We start from the raw sequence: 14,120 nt of genomic DNA on the forward strand, positions 1-14,120 counted from the left end.
TTTCTGTTATATTTGTTTAATGGCAGGAGACAGGAAGGTGTTTTAGAGATTTGTGTGTGTTTCTGTGTATATCTGCTTATTGTTCGGAGGCAAGGTGTTGGTGCAGGGTTGTGTGTGTATGTGCTTCTGTGTATATCTGCTTGATAGCGTGAGACAACGTGGCGGTGGAGGCTTGTGTTTTGTGTTCTAGTGTATATCTGAATAGTGGCAAGAAACAGGGTTTTGGTGGAGAGTTGTGTGTGTTTCTGTGTATTTCTACTTAATGGAAGGAGACAGTGTGATGATGGAGGGTTGTGTGTGTTTCTGCATATATCTGTTTATTGGCAGGAGACAGGGTAGTGGTGGAAGGTTGTGTACTGGTGTTTCTGTCAATAACAGTTTAATAACAGGAGACAGGTATTGGTGGAGGTTGGTGCGCATGTTTTTCTGCATTTTACGTGAACCGTGCAATTTGCTGCAGAGACATTCACACCTGGACACGAGCCACATTGATAATAAGTGAGTTGGAAACGTGTTGGAACTGAGTTGGAAGAGTGTCTGTTTTTGAACGTTTTCAAGATGTCAATTACGCTGAACAGCAACACGCTATTGGAAACAGTAAGGTGAAAGATGGAATGGCTACAACTTTCAGTGCTGAATGCCACGGAGCCGCAGGAGAGGGGAAAGCGGCTTGTTTCTGCAGTGTAGTGGACATCACATTCGCCTTACGCGCGAAATGTACCCCGTTTGAAACTGGGCAGAAACTGCTTTGCTCTTCAACTGCAGCATTTTACATGGACAAGAACGGAGCTTTCTTGCTTGCTTTCCAATCTGCAAACCTGCCTTCGAGTTTGCTTGAATAAATCTGCTCTCGAATTGAACTGCAATACAATTCTATTTAAATACTGTGCAAAGCATTGTAAATGATCATATGCCATTCTGTTTGAGAGTGTAGTTACCCCCTTCTGATCCTTCCACGAAAAGCATTACCGCATTTGCATTCCTTGCGCAGGCAACCCGGTTCAAAGACAGGGAAGAAGCCGATGCGCTGGTGTCACAATGCACCACGGATTCCTGAGCTAATCTGTCTGTCAAATGTATCCCAAAGTCGTCTCTGAAAGATCTCATTTGGAAGGTATCTGTCGTTATTCAACGTGCGAGAATTGGCACCAGAGATCCTGAATCATGTTTTGGAGCAGTTCGCACGTTTGTGGCTCATTCAATCAGCAACAGCAATGAAAGAAATTACACTCTCAGAGGAACCTCTGGATCTGTGCTTTCATAGCGTCGCTACTATTAAGGTGCGCCCCGAGATCTAAGCCACGTTGGACCTGAAACGGAGGAATCGACAGAGAGACTACAGAATGACATCGCATCCATTTGGTTTTTCTTGAAATCACTGACGAGCAGGAAAATTTAAACGGGAGGGCGACTGGGGAAGTGTGGCAGTTGCAGCTCTGGTGAAACTCCTTCTTTGTGATTCACTCAGCAACCAGACACGTGAAGGTGACTCAGGCGTGAGAGCTCTTCACATCGTGAACAAAAAGCAATCAAGGGCAGTTAGCACCTCTTCCGGAGTGGGGGTGGGGTGAGGTAATTACCTTTTGACTTCTGTTACTATGTTCAGAAACTGCCTTTTAGATTGAGGTGAAAAGAAACTGCATTTCTAAAAAGCACCATGGAATTTGTTAAACAGGTTTCCAACTCAGTTGGTATCCATGAGGCTCATTTCCAGGTGTGAACATCTCTGCAGCAAATTGCACGGTGAAGGTAAAAGGCAAGGAAAGTGGCATCTCGAACCGGCCCCGAGGTCAGACCTTCCTCACGATGCAATCTGTCGTTCTCGGATTGGAATGCGACCTCCGGTTTTAGGGTGGAACTTTCTTTGGGAACCTTATTCTGCAAAACAGACACAGTGACTGAAACTATGCTGCACGGTCTGATTTGGGATACGGCCTGCTCAGCTTTGTGCATTTTCCCGGTGTGTTTCATGTTCCGTGTAAACGTGAAAGTTGTCCTGTTTCGAGCAATGGGTGAAATCATTTAGCAAAGCAAGAATCCGAATTGCAGTAATGTCCAGCAGCTGATGGTAATTTGACCCAATCATAACCGATCATATATTCTCACGCACTCACAGATACATTTGTAGCTGAATCCAGTCTGAGACGATAGACTCAGCTTACCAGTGATTTTTGTCTGGATTGATGGGCTGTCATTATCTGCTGAGAAATTGATATTGTAGACGGGCACATCCGAGCTGCTGTGCGAGTCGGTGAGGGATCATCGAACCCTTTTCACGTGAGTTTGCATCTGTTGTTATGCAGGAGCACAATTGGAAGTGCAAGAAAATGGCGGGCTGGGCGTGTTGGTAGTGTGGCCGAGCGGTGTAAGGCGCTGGATTAAGGCTCCAGTCTTGACAGAGGCGTGGGTTCGAATCCCACCGCTGCCATTACTTCTGAACAGCTCCATCGGCAACAGCTTGTTAAAATGGTGTTTCGATCCCTGCTGCATTTCTGTTTAAAACAGAAGAAAAATGGGTTTGCTTCCCGGGGGATTGACTGCGGTGTGGGAAAGTGGCGAATTTTCCAAAGTGCCTGTTCTGTCGTGATCGTGTTCGCCTCCCGCGGGGAAAATCGCAAGCAGCTCCACTGTTGCTTTCAGTTCCAGGCAAGTTGAGCTTTTACTGGAACCGAATGGTGACTGTTATTTCATCGCTGTTGCGAAACAGATTCCTACGGTGACTCGACTCGCCGACATTCGGTTTTCTGGCCAATGAGAAAATCGTTCCAATCTATTTCGATGTCATATGTTATTGAATTTCTCCCACTTTCTTCATTTCCGTCCTGGAGACATCGGAAGGGAAAGGTAATCTAATCGAGACTGCGATTGGTGATATTCACTTTTTATGGCCCATTCTTATTATGTTCTTTCTTTGTCGCTTTGCAGCATTGTCTGGGAACTGGTGGTGCACTCAGGCTCCGGTATGTTTGAAAGAGTAGTTTGGAATTGCCCAGTTGTTAATTGAGTGATTACTTTATGGCTCATGCCCCCGGACTGTCTCACATTTAGCATTCATGCTCGCTGTGTCTGAAAATGCATTTGGTTTTCCAGTTTTGTTTGTGTTCCGTGTTAAATGCTTTCTGTTTTGCGATTCGCTCAATACATTACGAATTAACAGGGTTTCTGAGGTAACTTCCAGCTGCAAAAATCCTCAACTGAGAATCTGGGAAACTTTCACGGAGTATGGTCAGTCGGAGCAAAAGTAAGGATGTCGTTCGTTTCTGCAGTGTTTCACATTACTACCTTTCCCGTGAGCAGTCGAACAGACTAAATGATTTTGCCACAGACTGCGACGGTAAGCTCCGCAAAAACGGAATTCTTTAAAGCAGGTGTGAGCAACACAACGTTATTGGGGTACACCACGTGGAAACAGATACTTCGATGTATCTCGTCCATGCTCAGCACATAGCCAAATTTAAACAAGTCCCCATTCAACAACGAGCTCATGGAAACAGAAAGGTGAAAGGTAGAATGGCTTCAGGTTTTAGTGCTGGATGTCACTGAGCCCCAGCAAGGACGGCCGAGGCCTGTTTCTATAGTGTAGTGGTCATCACGTTCGCCTCCCGCACGGAAAGTCCCCAGTTCGAAGCTGGGCAGAAACTGCTTTGCTCTTCAACTGCGGCCTTTTACATGGACAAGAACGGAGCTTTCTTGCTTGCTTTCCCATCTGCAAACCTGCCTTCGAGTTTGCTTGAAGAAATAGCTCTCGAATTGAACTGCAATACAATTCCATTTAAATACTGTGCAAAGCATTGTAAATGATCATATGCCATTCTGTTTGAGAGTGTAGTTACCCCCTTCTGATCCTTCCACGAAAAGCATTACCGCATTTGCATTCCTTGCGCAGGCAACCCGGTTCAAAGACAGGGAAGAAGCCGATGCGCTGGTGTCACAATGCACCACGGATTCCTGAACTAATCTGTCTGTCAAATGTATCCCAAAGTCGTCTCTGAAAGACCTCATTTGGAAGGTGTCTGTCGTTATTCAACGTGCGAGAATTGGCACCAGAGATCCTGAATCATGTTTTGGAGCAGTTCGCACGTTTGTGGCTCATTCAATCAGCAACAGCAATGAAAGAAATTACACTCTCAGAGGAACCTCTGGATCTGTGCTTTCATAGCGTCGCTACTATTAAGGTGCGCCCCGAGATCTAAGCCACGTTGGAACTATAACGGAGGAATCGACAGAGAGACTACAGAATGATATCGCACCCATTTGGTTTTTCTTGAAATCACTGACGAGCAGGAAAATGTAAACGGGAGGGCGACTGGGGAAGTGTGGCAGTTGCAGCTCTGGTGAAACTCCTTCTTGGTGATTCACTCAGCAACCAGACACGTGAAGGTGACTCAGGCGTGAGAGCTCTTCACATCGTGAACAAAAAGCAATCAAGGGCAGTTAGCACCTCTTCCGGAGTGGGGGTGGGGTGAGGTAATTACCTGTTGACTTCTGTTACTATGTTCAGAAACTGCCTTTTAGATTGAGGTGAAAAGAAACTGCATTTCTAAAAAGCACCATGGAATTTGTTAAACTCTATTGAGTCGCTTCTCATCGATTCCCACACAGGTTTCCAACTCAGTTGGTATCCATGAGGCTCATGTCCAGGTGTGAACATCTCTGCAGCAAATTGCACGGTGAAGGTAAAAGGCAAGGAAAGTGGCATCTCGAACCAGCCCCGAGGTCAGACCTTCCTCACGATGCAATCTGTCGTTCTCGGATTGGAATGCGACCTCCGGTTTTAGGGTGGAACTTTCTTTGGGAACCCTATTCTGCAAAACAGACACAGTGACTGAAACTATGCTGCACGGTATGATTTGGGACACAGCCTGCTCAGCTTTGTGCATTTACCCTGTAGTCCGGTGTTTTTCATGTTCCGTGTAAACGTGAAAGTTGTCCTGTTTCGAGCAATGGGTGAAATCATTTAGCAAAGCAAGAATCCGAATTGCAGTAATGTCAAGCAGCTGATGGTAATTTGACCCAATCATAACCGATCATATATTCTCACGCACTCACAGATACATTTGTAGCTGAATCCAGTCTGAGACGATAGACTCAGTTTACCAGTGATTTTTGTCTGTATTGATGGGCTGTCATTATCTGCTGAGAAATTGATATTGTAGACGGGCACATCCGAGCTGTTGTGCGAGTCGGTGAGGGATCCTCGAACCCTTTTCACGTGAGTTTGCATCTGTTGTTATGCAGGAGCACAATTGGAAGTGCAAGAAAATGGCGAGGTGAGCGTGTTGGTAGTGTGGCCGAGCGGTCTAAGCCGCTGGATTAAGGCTCCAATCTCGACCGACGCTTGGGTTCGTATTGCCATTTCTTCTGAACAGCTCCATCGGCAACAGCTTGTTAAAATGCTGTTTCGATCCCTGCTGCATGTCTGTTTAAAACAGAAGTAAAATGGGTTTGCTTCCCGGGGAATTGACTGCGGTGTGGGAAAGTGGCGAATTTTCCAAAGTGTCTGTGCTGTCGTGATCGTGTTCGCCTCCCGCGCGGAAAATCGCCAGCAGCTCCACTGTTGCTTTCTGTTCCAGGCAAGTTGAGCTTTTACTGGAACCGAATGGAGACTGTTATTTCATCGCTGTTGCGAAACAGAGTCCTACGGTGACTCCACTCGCCGTCATTCGGTTTTCTGGCCAATGAGAAAATCGTTCCAATCTATTTCGATGTCATATGTTATTGAATTTCTCCCACTTTCTTCATTTCCGTCCTGGAGACATCGGAAGGGAAAGGTAATCTAATCGAGACTGCGATTGGTGAAATTCACTTTTTATGGCCCATTCTTATTATGTTCTTTCTTTGTCGCTTTGCAGCATTGTCTGGGAAGTGGTGGTGCACTCAGGCTCCGGTATGTTTGAAAGAGTAATTTGGAATTGCCCCGTTGTTAGTTGTGTGATTACTTTATGGCTCATGCCCCCGGACTGTCTCACATTTAGCATTCATGCTCGCTGTGTCTGAAAATGCATTTGGTTTTCCAGTTTTGTTTGTGTTCCGTGTTAAATGCTTTCTGTTTTGCGATTCGCTCAATACATTACGAATTAACAGGGTTTCTGAGGTAACTTCCAGCTGCAAGAATCCTCAACTGAGAATCTGGGAAACTTTCACGGAGTATGGTCAGTCGGAGCAAAAGTAAGGATGTCGTTCGTTTCTGCAGTGTTTCACAATACTACCTTTCCCGTGAGCAGTCGAACAGACGAAATGATTTTGCCACAGACTGCGACGGTAAGCTCCGCAAAAACGGAATTCTTTAAAGCAGGTGTGAGCAACACAACGTTATTGGGGTACACCACGTGGAAACAGATACTTCGGTGTATCACGTCCATGCTCAGCACATAGCCAAATTTAAACAAGTCCCCATTCAACAACGAGCTCATGGAAACAGAAAGGTGAAAGGTAGAATGGCTTCAGGTTTCAGTGCTGAATGCCACTGAGCCCCAGCAGGAACTGCCGGGGCCTGTTTCTGTAGTGTAGTGGTCATCACGTTCGCCTCACACGCGATAGGTCCCCAGTTCGAAACTGGGCAGAAACAGCTTTGTTCTTCAACTGCAGTCTTTTACATGGACAAGAACGGAGCTGACTTGCTTGCTTTCCCATCTGCAAACCTGCCTTCGAGTTTGCTTAAACAAATCTGCTCTCGTCGTGAAATGAAATGCAATGCAGTTCCATTTACTAACAGTGCAAAGCATTGTAAAGTTTTTCTCCTACCTGGTTCTGATCATATGCCATTCTGTTTGAGAGTGTAGTTACCCCCTTCTGATCCTTCCACGAAAAGCATGACCGCATTTGCATTCCTTGCGCAGGCGGCCCGGTTCAAAGACAGGGAAGAAGCCGATGCGCTGGTGTCACAATGCACCACGGATTCCTGAACTAATCTGTCTGTCAAATGTATCCCAAAGTCGTCTCTGAAAGACCTCATTTGGAAGGTGTCTGTCGTTATTCAACGTGCGAGAATTGGCACCAGAGATCCTGAATCATGTTTTGGAGCAGTTCGCAGGTTGGTGGCTCATTCAATCAGCAACAGCAATGAAAGAAATTACATTCTCAGAGGAACCTCTGGACCTGTGCTTTCATAGCGTCGCTAGTATTAAGGTGCGCCCCGAGATCTAAGCCACGTTGGAACTGAAACGGAGGAATCGACAGAGAGACTACACAATGACATCGCATCCATTTGGTTTTCTTGAAATCACTGACGAGCAGGAAAATGTAAACGGGAAGGCGACTGGGGAAGTGTGGGAGTTGCAGCTCTGGTGAAACTCCTTCTTTGTGATTCAGTCAGCAACCAGACACGTGAAGGTGAATCAGGCGTGAGAGCTCTTCACATCGTGAACAAAAAGCAATCAAGGGCAGTTAGCACCTCTTCCGGAGTGGGGGTGGGGTGAGGTAATTACCTTTTGACTTCTGTTACTATGTTGAGAAACTGCCTTTTAGATTGAGGTGAAAAGAAACTGCATTTCTAAAAAGCACCATGGAATTTGTTAAACTCTATTGAGACGCTTCTCATCGATTCCCACACAGGTTTCAGACTCAGTTGGTATCCATGAGGCTCATGTCCAGGTGTGAACATCTCTGCAGCAAATTGCACGGTGAAGGTAAAAGGCAAGGAAAGTGACATCTCGAACCGGCCCCGAGGTCAGACCTTCCTCACGATGCAATCTGTCGTTCTCGGATTGGAATGCGACCTTCGGTTTTAGGGTGGAACTTTCTTTGGGAACCTTATTCTGCAAAACAGACACAGTGACTGAAACTATGCTGCACGGTCTGATTTGGGACACGGCCTGCTCAGCTTTGTGCATTTTCCCTGTAGTCCGGTGTGTTTCATGTTCCGTGTAAACGTGAAAGTTGTCCTGTTTCGAGCAATGGGTGAAATCATTTAGCAAAGCAAGAATCCGAATTGCAGTAATGTCAAGCAGCTGATGGTAATTTGACCCAATCATAACCGATCATATATTCTCACGCACTCACAGATACATTTGTAGCTGAATCCAGTCTGAGAAGATAGACTCAGCTTCCCAGTGATTTTTGTCTGGATTGATGGGCTGTCATTATCTGCTGAGAAATTGATATTGGAGACGGGCACATCCGAGCTGCTGTGTGAGTCGGAGAGGGATCATCGAACCCTTTTCACGTGAGTTTGCATCTGTTGTTATGCAGGAGCACAATTGGAAGTGCAAGAAAATGGCAGGGTGAGCGTGTTGGTAGTGTGGCCGAGCGGTGTAAGGCGCTGGATTAAGGCTCCAGTCTCGACAGAGGCGTGGGTTCGAATCCCACCGCTGCCGTTTCCTCTGAAGAGCTCCATCGGCAACAGCTTGTTAAAATGGTATTTCGATCCCTGCTGCATTTCTGTTTAAAACCGAAGAAAAATGGGTTTGCTTCCCGGGGGATTGACTGCGGTGTGGGAAAGTGGCGAATTTTCCAAAGTGCCTGTTCTGTCGTGATCGTGTTCGCCTCCCGCGGGGAAAATCGCAAGCAGATCCACTGTTGCTTTCAGTTCCAGGCAAGTTGAGCTTTTACTGGAACCGAATGGCGACTGTTATTTCATCGCTGTTGCGAAACAGATTCCTACGGTGACTCGACTCGCCGACATTCGGTTTTCTGGCCAATGAGAAAATCGTTCCAATCTATTTCGATGTCATATGTTATTGAATTTCTCCCACTTTCTTCATTTCCGTCCTGGAGACATCGGAAGGGAAAGGTAATCTAATCGAGACTGCGATTGGTGATATTCACTTTTTATGGCCCATTCTTATTATGTTCTTTCTTTGTCGCTTTGCAGCATTGTCTGGGAACTGGTGGTGCACTCAGGCTCCGGTATGTTTGAAAGAGTAGTTTGGAATTGCCCAGTTGTTAATTGAGTGATTACTTTATGGCTCATGCCCCCGGACTGTCTCACATTTAGCATTCATGCTCGCTGTGTCTGAAAATGCATTTGGTTTTCCAGTTTTGTTTGTGTTCCGTGTTAAATGCTTTCTGTTTTGCGATTCGCTCAATACATTACGAATTAACAGGGTTTCTGAGGTAACTTCCAGCTGCAAAAATCCTCAACTGAGAATCTGGGAAACTTTCACGGAGTATGGTCAGTCGGAGCAAAAGTAAGGATGTCGTTCGTTTCTGCAGTGTTTCACATTACTACCTTTCCCGTGAGCAGTCGAACAGACTAAATGATTTTGCCACAGACTGCGACGGTAAGCTCCGCAAAAACGGAATTCTTTAAAGCAGGTGTGAGCAACACAACGTTATTGGGGTACACCACGTGGAAACAGATACTTCGATGTATCTCGTCCATGCTCAGCACATAGCCAAATTTAAACAAGTCCCCATTCAACAACGAGCTCATGGAAACAGAAAGGTGAAAGGTAGAATGGCTTCAGGTTTTAGTGCTGGATGTCACTGAGCCCCAGCAAGGACGGCCGAGGCCTGTTTCTATAGTGTAGTGGTCATCACGTTCGCCTCCCGCACGGAAAGTCCCCAGTTCGAAGCTGGGCAGAAACTGCTTTGCTCTTCAACTGCGGCCTTTTCCATGGACAAGAACGGAGCTTTCTTGCTTGCTTTCCCATCTGCAAACCTGCCTTCGAGTTTGCTTGAATAAATAGCTCTCGAATTGAACTGCAATACAATTCCATTTAAATACTGTGCAAAGCATTGTAAATGATCATATGCCATTCTGTTTGAGAGTGTAGTTACCCCCTTCTGATCCTTCCACGAAAAGCATTACCGCATTTGCATTCCTTGCGCAGGCAACCCGGTTCAAAGACAGGGAAGAAGCCGATGCGCTGGTGTCACAATGCACCACGGATTCCTGAACTAATCTGTCTGTCAAATGTATCCCAAAGTCGTCTCTGAAAGACCTCATTTGGAAGGTGTCTGTCGTTATTCAACGTGCGAGAATTGGCACCAGAGATCCTGAATCATGTTTTGGAGCAGTTCGCACGTTTGTGGCTCATTCAATCAGCAACAGCAATGAAAGAAATTACACTCTCAGAGGAACCTCTGGATCTGTGCTTTCATAGCGTCGCTACTATTAAGGTGCGCCCCGAGATCTAAGCCACGTTGGAACTATAACGGAGGAATCGACAGAGAGACTACAGAATGATATCGCACCCATTTGGTTTTTCTTGAAATCACTGACGAGCAGGAAAATGTAAACGGGAGGGCGACTGGGGAAGTGTGGCAGTTGCAGCTCTGGTGAAACTCCTTCTTGGTGATTCACTCAGCAACCAGACACGTGAAGGTGACTCAGGCGTGAGAGCTCTTCACATCGTGAACAAAAAGCAATCAAGGGCAGTTAGCACCTCTTCCGGAGTGGGGGTGGGGTGAGGTAATTACCTGTTGACTTCTGTTACTATGTTCAGAAACTGCCTTTTAGATTGAGGTGAAAAGAAACTGCATTTCTAAAAAGCACCATGGAATTTGTTAAACTCTATTGAGTCGCTTCTCATCGATTCCCACACAGGTTTCCAACTCAGTTGGTATCCATGAGGCTCATGTCCAGGTGTGAACATCTCTGCAGCAAATTGCACGGTGAAGGTAAAAGGCAAGGAAAGTGGCATCTCGAACCAGCCCCGAGGTCAGACCTTCCTCACGATGCAATCTGTCGTTCTCGGATTGGAATGCGACCTCCGGTTTTAGGGTGGAACTTTCTTTGGGAACCCTATTCTGCAAAACAGACACAGTGACTGAAACTATGCTGCACGGTATGATTTGGGACACAGCCTGCTCAGCTTTGTGCATTTACCCTGTAGTCCGGTGTTTTTCATGTTCCGTGTAAACGTGAAAGTTGTCCTGTTTCGAGCAATGGGTGAAATCATTTAGCAAAGCAAGAATCCGAATTGCAGTAATGTCAAGCAGCTGATGGTAATTTGACCCAATCATAACCGATCATATATTCTCACGCACTCACAGATACATTTGTAGCTGAATCCAGTCTGAGACGATAGACTCAGTTTACCAGTGATTTTTGTCTGTATTGATGGGCTGTCATTATCTGCTGAGAAATTGATATTGTAGACGGGCACATCCGAGCTGTTGTGCGAGTCGGTGAGGGATCCTCGAACCCTTTTCACGTGAGTTTGCATCTGTTGTTATGCAGGAGCACAATTGGAAGTGCAAGAAAATGGCGAGGTGGGCGTGTTGGTAGTGTGGCCGAGCGGTCTAAGCCGCTGGATTAAGGCTCCAATCTCGACCGAGGCGTGGGTTCGTATTGCCATTTCTTCTGAACAGCTCCATCGGCAACAGCTTGTCAAAATGCTGTTTCGATCCCTGCTGCATGTCTGTTTAAAACAGAAGAAAAATGGGTTTGCTTCCCGGGGAATTGACTGCGGTGTGGGAAAGTGGCGAATTTTCCAAAGTGTCTGTGCTGTCGTGATCGTGTTCGCCTCCCGCGCGGAAAATCGCCAGCAGCTCCACTGTTGCTTTCTGTTCCAGGCAAGTTGAGCTTTTACTGGAACCGAATGGAGACTGTTATTTCATCGCTGTTGCGAAACAGAGTCCTACGGTGACTCCACTCGCCGTCATTCGGTTTTCTGGCCAATGAGAAAATCGTTCCAATCTATTTCGATGTCATATGTTATTGAATTTCTCCCACTTTCTTCATTTCCGTCCTGGAGACATCGGAAGGGAAAGGTAATCTAATCGAGACTGCGATTGGTGAAATTCACTTTTTATGGCCCATTCTTATTGTGTTCTTTCTTTGTCGCTTTGCAGCATTGTCTGGGAAGTGGTGGTGCACTCAGGCTCCGGTATGTTTGAAAGAGTAATTTGGAATTGCCCCGTTGTTAGTTGTGTGATTACTTTATGGCTCATGCCCCCGGACTGTCTCACATTTAGCATTCATGCTCGCTGTGTCTGAAAATGCATTTGGTTTTCCAGTTTTGTTTGTGTTCCGTGTTAAATGCTTTCTGTTTTGCGATTCGCTCAATACATTACGAATTAACAGGGTTTCTGAGGTAACTTCCAGCTGCAAGAATCCTCAACTGAGAATCTGGGAAACTTTCACGGAGTATGGTCAGTCGGAGCAAAAGTAAGGATGTCGTTCGTTTCTGCAGTGTTTCACAATACTACCTTTCCCGTGAGCAGTCGAACAGACGAAATGATTTTGCCACAGACTGCGACGGTAAGCTCCGCAAAAACGGAATTCTTTAAAGCAGGTGTGAGCAACACAACGTCATTGGGGTACACCACGTGGAAACAGATACTTCGGTGTATCACGTCCATGCTCAGCACATAGCCAAATTTAAACAAGTCCCCATTCAACAACGAGCTCATGGAAACAGAAAGGTGAAAGGTAGAATGGCTTCAGGTTTCAGTGCTGAATGCCACTGAGCCCCAGCAGGGCCGGCCGACGCCTGTTTCTGTAGTGTAGTGGTCATCACGTTCGCCTCACACGCGATAGGTCCCCCGTTCGAAACTGGGCAGAAACAGCTTTGTTCTTCAACTGCAGTCTTTTACATGGACAAGAACGGAGCTGACTTGCTTGCTTTCCCATCTGCAAACCTGCCTTCGAGTTTGCTTAAACAAATCTGCTCTCGTCGTGAAATGAAATGCAATGCAGTTCCATTTACTAACAGTGCAAAGCATTGTAAAGTTTTTCTCCTACCTGGTTCTGATCATATGCCATTCTGTTTGAGAGTGTAGTTACCCCCTTCTGATCCTTCCACGAAAAGCATGACCGCATTTGCATTCCTTGCGCAGGCGGCCCGGTTCAAAGATAGGGAAGAAGCCGATGCGCTGGTTTCACAATGCACCACGGATTCCTGAACTAATCTGTCTGTCAAATGTATCCCAAAGTCGTCTCTGAAAGACCTCATTTGGAAGGTGTCTGTCGTTATTCAACGTGCGAGAATTGGCACCAGAGATCCTGAATCATGTTTTGGAGCAGTTCGCAGGTTGGTGGCTCATTCAATCAGCAACAGCAATGAAAGAAATTACATTCTCAGAGGAACCTCTGGACCTGTGCTTTCATAGCGTCGCTAGTATTAAGGTGCGCCCCGAGATCTAAGCCACGTTGGAACTGAAACGGAGGAATCGACAGAGAGACTACACAATGACATCGCATCCATTTGGTTTTCTTGAAATCACTGACGAGCAGGAAAATGTAAACGGGAAGGCGACTGGGGAAGTGTGGGAGTTGCAGCTCTGGTGAAACTCCTTCTTTGTGATTCAGTCAGCAACCAGACACGTGAAGGTGAATCAGGCGTGAGAGCTCTTCACATCGTGAACAAAAAGCAATCAAGGGCAGTTAGCACCTCTTCCGGAGTGGGGGTGGGGTGAGGTAATTACCTTTTGACTTCTGTTACTATGTTGAGAAACTGCCTTTTAGATTGAGGTGAAAAGAAACTGCATTTCTAAAAAGCACCATGGAATTTGTTAAACTCTATTGAGACGCTTCTCATCGATTCCCACACAGGTTTCAGACTCAGTTGGTATCCATGAGGCTCATATCCAGGTGTGAACATCTCTGCAGCAAATTGCACGGTGAAGGTAAAAGGCAAGGAAAGTGACATCTCGAACCGGCCCCGAGGTCAGACCTTCCTCACGATGCAATCTGTCGTTCTCGGATTGGAATGCGACCTTCGGTTTTAGGGTGGAACTTTCTTTGGGAACCTTATTCTGCAAAACAGACACAGTGACTGAAACTATGCTGCACGGTCTGATTTGGGACACGGCCTGCTCAGCTTTGTGCATTTTCCCTGTAGTCCGGTGTGTTTCATGTTCCGTGTAAACGTGAAAGTTGTCCTGTTTCGAGCAATGGGTGAAATCATTTAGCAAAGCAAGAATCCGAATTGCAGTAATGTCAAGCAGCTGATGGTAATTTGACCCAATCATAACCGATCATATATTCTCACGCACTCACAGATACATTTGTAGCTGAATCCAGTCTGAGAAGATAGACTCAGCTTACCAGTGATTTTTGTCTGGATTGATGGGCTGTCATTATCTGCTGAGAAATTGATATTGGAGACGGGCACATCCGAGCTGCTGTGTGAGTCGGAGAGGGATCATCGAACCCTTTTCACGTGAGTTTGCATCTGTTGTTATGCAGGAGCACAATTGGAAGTGCAAGAAAATGGCAGGGTGGGCGTGTT

General features: G+C 46.2%; 3 non-coding genes across 3 annotated transcripts; all 3 read left to right on the forward strand.

Annotated features, from left to right (window-relative positions):
* The first annotated feature begins 2,346 nt into the window (after window positions 1-2,346).
* On the forward strand, window positions 2,347-2,428 carry trnal-aag (transfer RNA leucine (anticodon AAG)). The gene has a single exon. It is a non-coding gene; the product is annotated as a tRNA-Leu (tRNA).
* Window positions 2,429-6,495: 4,067 nt separating this feature from the next.
* trnav-cac (transfer RNA valine (anticodon CAC)) lies at window positions 6,496-6,568 on the forward strand. The gene has a single exon. It is a non-coding gene; the product is annotated as a tRNA-Val (tRNA).
* Window positions 6,569-8,233: 1,665 nt separating this feature from the next.
* trnal-aag (transfer RNA leucine (anticodon AAG)) lies at window positions 8,234-8,315 on the forward strand. Its single transcript has one exon. It is a non-coding gene; the product is annotated as a tRNA-Leu (tRNA).
* The last annotated feature ends 5,805 nt before the right edge of the window (window positions 8,316-14,120 follow it).

The sequence above is a fragment of the Chiloscyllium punctatum genome, chromosome 13, assembly GCF_047496795.1.
Source record: "Chiloscyllium punctatum isolate Juve2018m chromosome 13, sChiPun1.3, whole genome shotgun sequence".
NCBI lineage: Eukaryota > Metazoa > Chordata > Chondrichthyes > Orectolobiformes > Hemiscylliidae > Chiloscyllium > Chiloscyllium punctatum.